This window comes from Frankliniella occidentalis, unplaced genomic scaffold (assembly GCF_000697945.3).
Source record: "Frankliniella occidentalis isolate FOCC.00 unplaced genomic scaffold, Focc_3.1 Scaffold111, whole genome shotgun sequence".
NCBI lineage: Eukaryota > Metazoa > Arthropoda > Insecta > Thysanoptera > Thripidae > Frankliniella > Frankliniella occidentalis.
In genome coordinates, this window is record NW_026267239.1 from 405,355 (window position 1) to 413,674 (window position 8,320).

The following is an 8,320-nucleotide window of genomic DNA, read 5'->3' on the forward strand; positions in this document are numbered from 1 at the left end:
GGCCCTTTTCCTTTTCATCGATGAGGAGGATCTCATTATTAAATTCATAATAACCCTCTCGTGAATTAATTTCCCTTTAACGGGTTCGCTTCGCTTTCTCCCGCTTTCTCTCGCCCCCTCTCCGGTTCTTTTGTGGCGCGTCAAGATTCGTCCAAAAGGGGCGGAGTAGTCTACTGACTGTGCGAAGGGCGGCGCCAGTCAGTGGAAGGGTTGAAGAGAAAGACAGAGAGAGCGAGAGAGAGAGAGAAAGGGAAAGTAAGAGAGTAATAGAATGACAGAGTGAGGCGACGGGGAAAGAGAGGGAGAGAACGAGCCGGAACTCCGGAGCGGGCAAGTCTACATCCGGCCCAGTCAAAGGGAGTCGGCCCTGGCCTCTACCCGTCGCGGCCCGCCCGGAACCCAACCCTACTATGATGCTGTCAACCTAGACTCGCCTCGCCTCGCCGGGTGGGGTGGGGCCGGGCGGGGCCGGCTGTGGCGGGGGTAGCTCAAGTCATTACGGGCACTCCGTCCGTATACTCACGGGGGCTGTGGCGATGGCAGTGGCGGTCGAGGCCGTGACGGCGACACTGCTGTGGCGACGGTCGCGGTGGCCGCTGCTGCTGCTGCCGCTGCGGCCGCGGTGGTGGCGGCCAGGCCCTCGGCCAGGCCAGCGAGTCCGCCGGGGCTGCAGCGCCGTCGTCGGTCACCCCCATCGGCCCCCGGTCACTCGCGGCCAGCCAGGCGGCCCCCTGGACTGCACGGCCCGGAGGAGCCCGTCGAGGCGCCCGCTGCCCGGGTCGAGCCGCACACCAGCGCCATCTGCGGGACATCAGAAACGATCGAGTCAGCTCTGCACCCCAAATATGTTCTTGATTTAAGGCGATCTGCATTATTTGTTCAATACAAATGTTTTGTCTCAAGCCCCTACATTGTATAGACGCTCCAAACAAGTACTTTTTCCTAACGGACGGACCTTAATTGTTATCAAAAGATGAAAGGCCTCGTGAATGGCCCGGAACGAGAACAGTTCTTTTTCTTCGGTGTGGGTTAGGCCACCCGGAGCGCACCGCTGCGCAGTGTGGCCTACGCAGCGGAGCGGACAGAACCAGGGAAAACGAGGCGGACGGTGTACACAGCGCGGCAGCGGCAGAGAACACTCGGGGGATTCTCATTTCATATCGTAGGCGGTCGGCGTCCGCCGCCCGCCGCGCTGCGTGCCGCTGTGCCCTGCCCGCCGCCGTGGCCTATACCTGCGTCCCGGCCTCCGGGCCGTCGCAGCGGAGCTGGCGGGTCTTATCCAGCTAAAGTCGACTGCATGCTCTACTTTGCGGCGGCGCAGAGATTACCGGCCGTGCCGCCGCGGGGCGGGGGCGGGCCGAGGCCGGGGCCTGCTGCTGTTGATGCAGCCAGAACTTTGCAAGCGCCCCGGCTTAGCGCAAGGCCTCTGCAGGGCTGGAAAGGTGGTAGAGGGTTGAGGGGGGAGGGGGCGCTAGGGCCTGATCCCTGCAACCCACTCCCCCCCCCCCCCCCCCCCCCCCCCCCCCCCACTCCTCTCCCCCAGGTGAATCAGACGCGGTGGTGCCGCGCGGGTCACAGGTGCGGCGGTGTGGCGAGCAGTGCTGCTGGGGCCGCGGGGATCAGCAGGTCACCAAACTTCCGCCCGCGCTGCCCAGCCCTGCCCCGCCCTGCCTCGCCTCGCCTCGCCCCGCACCCGCCCGGCCGCCCCCGCCCTTGCCCCTGCCTTCCCCGAACCCTTGCCGCGGCCGTCTCCCCTGACGTACATGAGTTTGTAAAAGTTGGACTGGACTCGCCGTTCCGTTTTGTAGCCGCGAGGGTATGGTCTGGGCCGGTCTGAAGTCAACTCTGGCAGGAGTGTATACGTTAGCTCTCGGCGGTGTTAGCTCGCACGGTCGGGCTCAGCGGGGGTGTTGAGTTGGGAAAGCTTTTTAGCCGGGACACCTGCACTTCAATAGGCGCTTTGGCGCTTTAGAAGCCATCTGGCTATAAGATGCAGTCGTAAGCGGCAGACGATCCTCCCTGAAGCCCCACAGAGTCGAGTCGGGATGTTTGGCGTGCGCCGTCGACGCTGCTGCGAAGCTCGCGTCGGGCAGCAAAAAAAGGGGGTGAAATTGGAAGAAAAGGGGTCCGAAAGTTGAGCGGGAAAAACATCGAGGCGAAAAAAAATACGACGCAGTTGTCACGTAATTAAATCTAAAGTCATTTATCTTTGCTGTTTCCCTCTCGCTGCCATTCCATCAGTCTGTCCCAGTTTCCCCCCTCGGAGGCGCCGGCGCTGCCTCGCTCACCGGGGCCGACCCGACGCGGCAACTTTTGGGGCTCTCGCGCAGCCCGCTCTGACATTCAAACGGGGACTGCAAAATATGGAGCGCGCGCGGAAAATTCAAACTCGCTCGCGCCTTTTCCTTTCGCCCCGCCTCACTTACCACGCGCCGCTGACATTCAGCTGCGAGGGTCGCGTTCGCCTCACGCAAACTTGGGGGCGGTGCAGAGAATGGGATGCGGCTGAAGGGTGGCGGGGCGGGCGCGGGCGCGGTGGGGTGAAAGGCACGGGGGAGCAGAAGTCCAAACAAAACAGCACCGCTCGGCTACACGTCGTGAGGATGAAGGGGCAAGACTGAGCGAAGAGCGTTGGGGTAGGGGGTATATGGACAAGATGGACAGGACTGCATGGCGTTTCAGAAAAAGAAAATGGGGGTGGGCAAAGTGGAAAACATCTCACTTTTCTCTGCAAGCATCATAAAGAAAAATAAATATGCTGTCATAGAAGTTGAAATAGGGGGCGGGGGGTTGCGTCGCGGATGGCGGAAACAGAGAAAGCTACGGCGATAGAAACGGAACTGGGCGGATGGAATAAATTGACCGCCGCCTGGCCCGGCCGAGGCCTGGCGCCTGGATTAGGCCGCGGCGCTAACTCGCCCCGGATTGGGCTGCAGATATGACAGCCGCGGTCCAGACGGCGGCCGGGAAGCGACTCTGTGTTGCCTTTTAAGAAGTTACCGCCGTTATTAGGGGTGACGCTGATAAAATCCGCGGCTGAAGACTGCGAGGTTTGGAAAGGAAGAAGGGATTTGGGAAGGGGGGGGGGGATTTGGGGCCCGAAAAGAAGAAAATTTGAAAGGGTGGAGGAGAGGGGAAGGATGCGGAAGGGGGAAAGCGGGGGACTTGCAGCTAGAACCTTGCTGCGCGCGGAGAAACGAGAGCGTAAAGCAGACGACAGGCTCGCATTTTAATGAGGCCATTACGGTCCCCGCACTTTGCTGCACGCGCTGCACCCCCCGCTGCACCCCCTGCTGCACCCCCTGCTGCACCCCCTGCTGCACCCCCTGCTGCACCCCCTGCTGCACCCCCCGCTGCACCACGCGGTGTGCTCGTTCTGAACATAGAGGGGAGTGGCGGGTCTCAGACCCCTGGCCGACAGGTACCCGACATCTACCCGACAGGTACCTGACATCGGACAGAGGTACTGAGGCACTGCAATTTGGATGTCTCAAATAATGTAGACGCCTTAGGGCAGGCAGGGCGTGTGCTTCAAGATCCAGAGTGACATTTCATGTGGCGTATGCTCTATAGACACCGCAAAATTCTTGCAAAGAATTGTGAAGAATTGTAAGGAAGTTTGCATTGGAAACTATTTTCTTTGCATTGGAAACTATTTTTTTCGTAAGTTGCGAAGAAATGGTTTGCAAGGTTACGAACTAATTCTTCGCAGCGTTACGAACGATTTTCTTCGTAAGGTGCGAAGAATTAGTTCGCAATGTGAAGGATTTAGTTCGCAATGCAAAGCATTTTACAATGCTTGAAAATTCTTTGCAATGCAAAGAATAGTTCTTCGCCAGCTTTTTACAGTGCAGCCGCAAATGACAGCTTACCCGACCGTTACCTGACAGTTACCTGACAGTTACCTGACAGTTACCTGACAGTTACCTGACAGTTACCTGACAGTTACCTGACCGTTACCCGACCGGTACCCGACGACCGGTACCCGACGACCGGTACCCGACCGGTACCCGACCGGTACCTGACCGGTACCTGACCGGTACCCTGCTACTTGGATCAGCTTTGAACATGAGCCTTGTACCGTCGTTGAGGAAGATTGGCGGTCGTCGTAGCTGCCCGCATGCGTCACGTTTCGGCTTTCGTTACACACTAGTGCGGTGGTGCGTGCACTGTGCGTGCACCATGCGTGCACACACCCGCGCGCCGTGTCTGACACCCACCTTGGCGGCCGCTGCAGGGGGGTTGTTGTTGCCGAGCAGAACCACGTGAGGGCTACGGGGGGCGTACGGCGCGGGGGGGCGCGGGCTGCGCGGGCGGCCTACCCAGACCGGGGCTCCAACACGACTGAGCGCCACGCCGCTGCGGGCTCCCCCCTCCGCCCGCCCCGCGCCACCCTCCCCCTCCGCCCCGCGGCTGCGGGGGGTTGGGGTCCCTGGCGCCTGTCTGCAGCCTCCCTGGCGCCAATCCCATCCCTCACGGGGCGCCCATACCGCCCACGGGTCAGCCACGGGTAGAGTGTGCACCTCTAGGCTGCACACTGCGGGTTCGTGGTTCGTGCAGTCAGCAACTGCTTTGAGCCACCACTGTAAATAAAAGTCTCTACGGTTAACATCGAAGTCGTGCTTATTATTTACAGTTTTTAAACTATCTCGTGTCACTCACTATACCGAGTGTACCATGTACTCCCTCCATCGTTGCAGGATTGCATATTCGCTAGCTCATCAGGTGCCATCCCATTGACAAATGAATGAAGAAGCGGAAGAAGGGGATAAGTTTGGCGTCATAACGATGGACTTATCGCCTTCTCCCGCTTCAGCATTCAAATGCAATATCGAATCAACGTCGAAATTTGATTTCGTCGATTTGACGTCATTTTGGGACATAAATCGACGTAAAAACCATGTCGACGTCGATTTTGGCATCGATACGATATTGCATTTCTTACTGGTCATGGCGCCTTACGGACGACGGGGGAGTGCGCAAACCCGCGTTGTTGTTTCTTATTTGCACTGGTCAGTCGTAGCGGCCCTGTCTTCCCCTCGAGCCTTGGCCGCTATCCGCCCGCAGACAGTGTCCCGTGGTTTTCACTCGGCCAGTTCGATAACGACCTTTGTGACCTTTCGGCCAGGCCAGGTCGTCGGCCGCTCGACCAGGAACGCGATAGAGCAGCAGCAGGACTTTTACTCGCTGGTACTCGCTATGGTCTCCAGCACGGGCGACCATAGGCGTGCCCGGGCCCGCCTGGACAACGATGGGCATGACCTTTACAGTAAGTGTCCTGATGGTCCTCGGTCCGGCCGGACCGCCCGGCTAGCAGTTCGGACCCTCTCGCCCTTACCGCGCGCTGCCACCGCCGCCACCCCTATGATCTGCTAACCAACGGGCTCTGGCAAGACAGCAGGGGAGGCCCTGGGCAACAGCTAAGCTATGGCCCAACACCACGTTGGTGCCCTCTTTAGGTATTGATTAATAATCTTGAAAAGGAAACTGTCCGTGCACTGTTATTTAAATACTGTGACGTCACACCAAATATAATGTGAATTGTGTCACATTCTTATGTCACATTCGTTATAACGTGACATACCATTGCATCGCTCTGCCGTTACGGCCTCAGTGCATATGGTAGGCGTACCGGGTGATTCAGAGCACGCGCCGCCGTGTTGCGGGTTTGCCTATCCTCGACTCGGCGGGCGCACGGGTGAGAGGTGAGGAGGTGAGGGGTCCCCTCCTCACCTTTCACCCGTGCGCCCGCCAAATCAAGGATAGGCAAACCCGCAACACTGCGGTGTCCGCTCTGATACACCATGTATAAAGCTACTCTCCAAATCTAACTGTATAATAAGATGACAGATTAAACTGCAAATCACAAAGTTTTAAAGTTTAAACTGCAAAACTGCGAGTCTTACATTTTAAAACTTCGAAAGGAAAAAGCTCTACAGTTTAAAATGTAAAACTGTTTAGTTCAATAGTTTGAACTGTCCAACTATCACTATGCAGTTGTGCAGTTCACACTTTTGAACTACGCAGTTTTGCAGATCAAAGTGTAAAACTTTTAGTTTTGCAGTTTAAACTGTCATCTTGTTATACAGTTAGATTTGCAGAGCACTCCACGAGGTTCTTCTGCTTCTTGCTTCGCTCTCGTTGTCTTGAGAAGGAAGGTGGCTCTGTTCTGGAGCGTCCGCTGTGATGCACTCGGTATCTTCTGCTAAAAAGTTCTCAGAATCGTCGTCTTTCGTCGCGGAAGAGCCTTTGGCGACATCCCTTTTGGGGGCTTAGCAGCCTCTTCCTAAAGCTGTGTCCCTTTGGAAAGGAAATGACGCGGGACAAGGTCAGCGGTAGGAAGGTCAGGGTGGAAATAGAGAGGAAAAAAGATCACAAAAAGATCAACCGCAAATACTTGGCACGTGTAGAGAGTCTAGCAGGTTGCCGCCAATACCCCGCCCCGGCGTCATCGTGAGAGAGACCAGTGCGGCGCTGCGGTGACGCGGCGTACCCCGCGGCTCAGGGTGCTGGAGAATGGGGTGGGCACAGCTTTCCGTCGCTACCTCCGTACGTGACCATACACTCTAAATGGGGAGGGACAATTTTTGTACCTTAGTTAGATGTGTCTTTGAGCACATCTTCATCAGATACAAATTTGTCTGTACACACTGAGAAAAATGTTTGGTCACTGCGATAAAAACTTTGGTTGTCACGACCAAACAGTTTAGTCGCTATAGGTTTGACTGAACATTTTGGTTATACCAACAAAAGTGTTTTAGTCACTTTACTTTAGTCAGTCCGTCAAAAATTTCCTACGAAAGGGACGAAGACGTTTAGTCCTCATCTTTAATTGCACTTCTTTGATACTGATAAAGGAGTTTAGTCGCTGCATCAAAACACTTTTATTGCTTTTGGTGACAAGTTTTGAAAAAAGTAGCTCAGTTTTCTCCCTTTTCCGAGTTTCCAGAAACTCAGTCCATCCCCCGGGCCCCTGATCGACTACAGAGGCACCGCGCTGAGGAAACTGGTTACGCTCCGACCGGGGATCGAACCCCTGCCGGACCCGGCTTACTATCCAGCCGCCAGGCACGGAGCCACTGAGCTACTACGACAGGTGGGGGAGCCGGCTGTCGCAACCGAGCTGGTTCGGCTGGAGGTGACTTGGCATCTCGGCGGTCATCCTACCAGACAGTTTGGTCACAGCAACCAATGATGTTTGGAGAGAACATTAAAACACGGTTTTGCCAAGGGTTTCGTACATAAGCATTGAAGGCATTCGGGTACCTCGACTAAACAAAGCACAACGGCAGTATTTAAAATTTTAGACGCTCAGTCAAAACAGCTTGTTAGTTTCAATTGAAGAGTACTATCAACACAGCTCAGGGGGCAGACTGGACGCAGTTTGGTTGCAGCGTACAAATCATTTTTCTCCGTGCAGAGGTACAAAGTGTACCTAGGCAAGGTACAACTGCTATATTTTGTATGTGACTTGGATGCAAATTTGCATTTGGTTTAGATGTGCTCAAAGACACATCCAGCCTACGTACAAAAATTGTCCCTCGCCATTTAGTGTGTATTGCACCCTAAATGGAACCGAAATCTTGTTCCCAATCCCATCAGGGTTCATGGACGGTGGCTTTTTAACCACTAGTACTTGTACTATTTGTTCTACCAGGTGCAGGGGTGGGTGGGTAGGTTGCCCATCCGATTGAGGCAGCTAAGACGCCACAAGTGAGCGTTGGTAGGCACACCAAGCCTTCAATGCGCTCACTGTAAAAACTGGTAGGAAGGTTTACAGGAAAATTTTCCATGACACAAGTTGTAAAATTACAATTTGTAATCGTAAAAATAAAAATACACGCAGTACGTATCGACCTAAAATGCATCGGCGGGTAAAATATGTGGTCGCGTAAATTTTAAACTTAAATTACAATCCAAGTTAAGAAATTTTTTGTAAATTTACAACGATATTTTTCACGGGGGCTGCAGTATACTCTACCAATCTTAGTGTGTAGGAGTTTGCCAGTTTAAACAATGGAACTAAAAGTTTGCCAGTTTAAACTGCGGAACTAAAAGTTTGCCAGTCTAAGAACTGCAGAACCATTAGCACGCCAGTTCTAACTGCAGAACTTTTTTGTTCTAAGATTAAACACCTAGATTAGCAGAGGTGCAGAAGGACTGGGCCCATGGGCCTATCGCTGTATGTTTTCTTCGAGTAAAGCTTTTACTGTGAGTTGTATAGAAGTTGGCACGACGCCACCCAGAAATAAGATGTGTCGGGTGTCGGGGAGGAAAGAAAATCTATACTTCTCTCTGAAGACGAATTTTATTAAATCAA

At 54.5% G+C, this 8,320-nt stretch overlaps 1 protein-coding gene across 3 annotated transcripts in view; it reads right to left on the reverse strand.

The window, feature by feature from the left end:
- LOC113203131 (endothelin-converting enzyme 1) overlaps nt 1–4,346 on the reverse strand; it is a 35,382-nt gene extending 31,036 nt beyond the window's left edge. For all 3 annotated transcript variants that reach the window (XM_026417648.2, XM_026417649.2, XM_026417647.2), the window contains exons 1-2: nt 4,221–4,346; nt 524–801 (exon numbers count right to left, since the gene is read on the reverse strand). The gene's annotated coding sequence lies outside the window, so the exon portion shown is untranslated. The remainder of the gene's footprint in view (nt 1–523; nt 802–4,220) is intronic.
- Between the last annotated feature and the right edge of the window lie 3,974 nt (nt 4,347–8,320).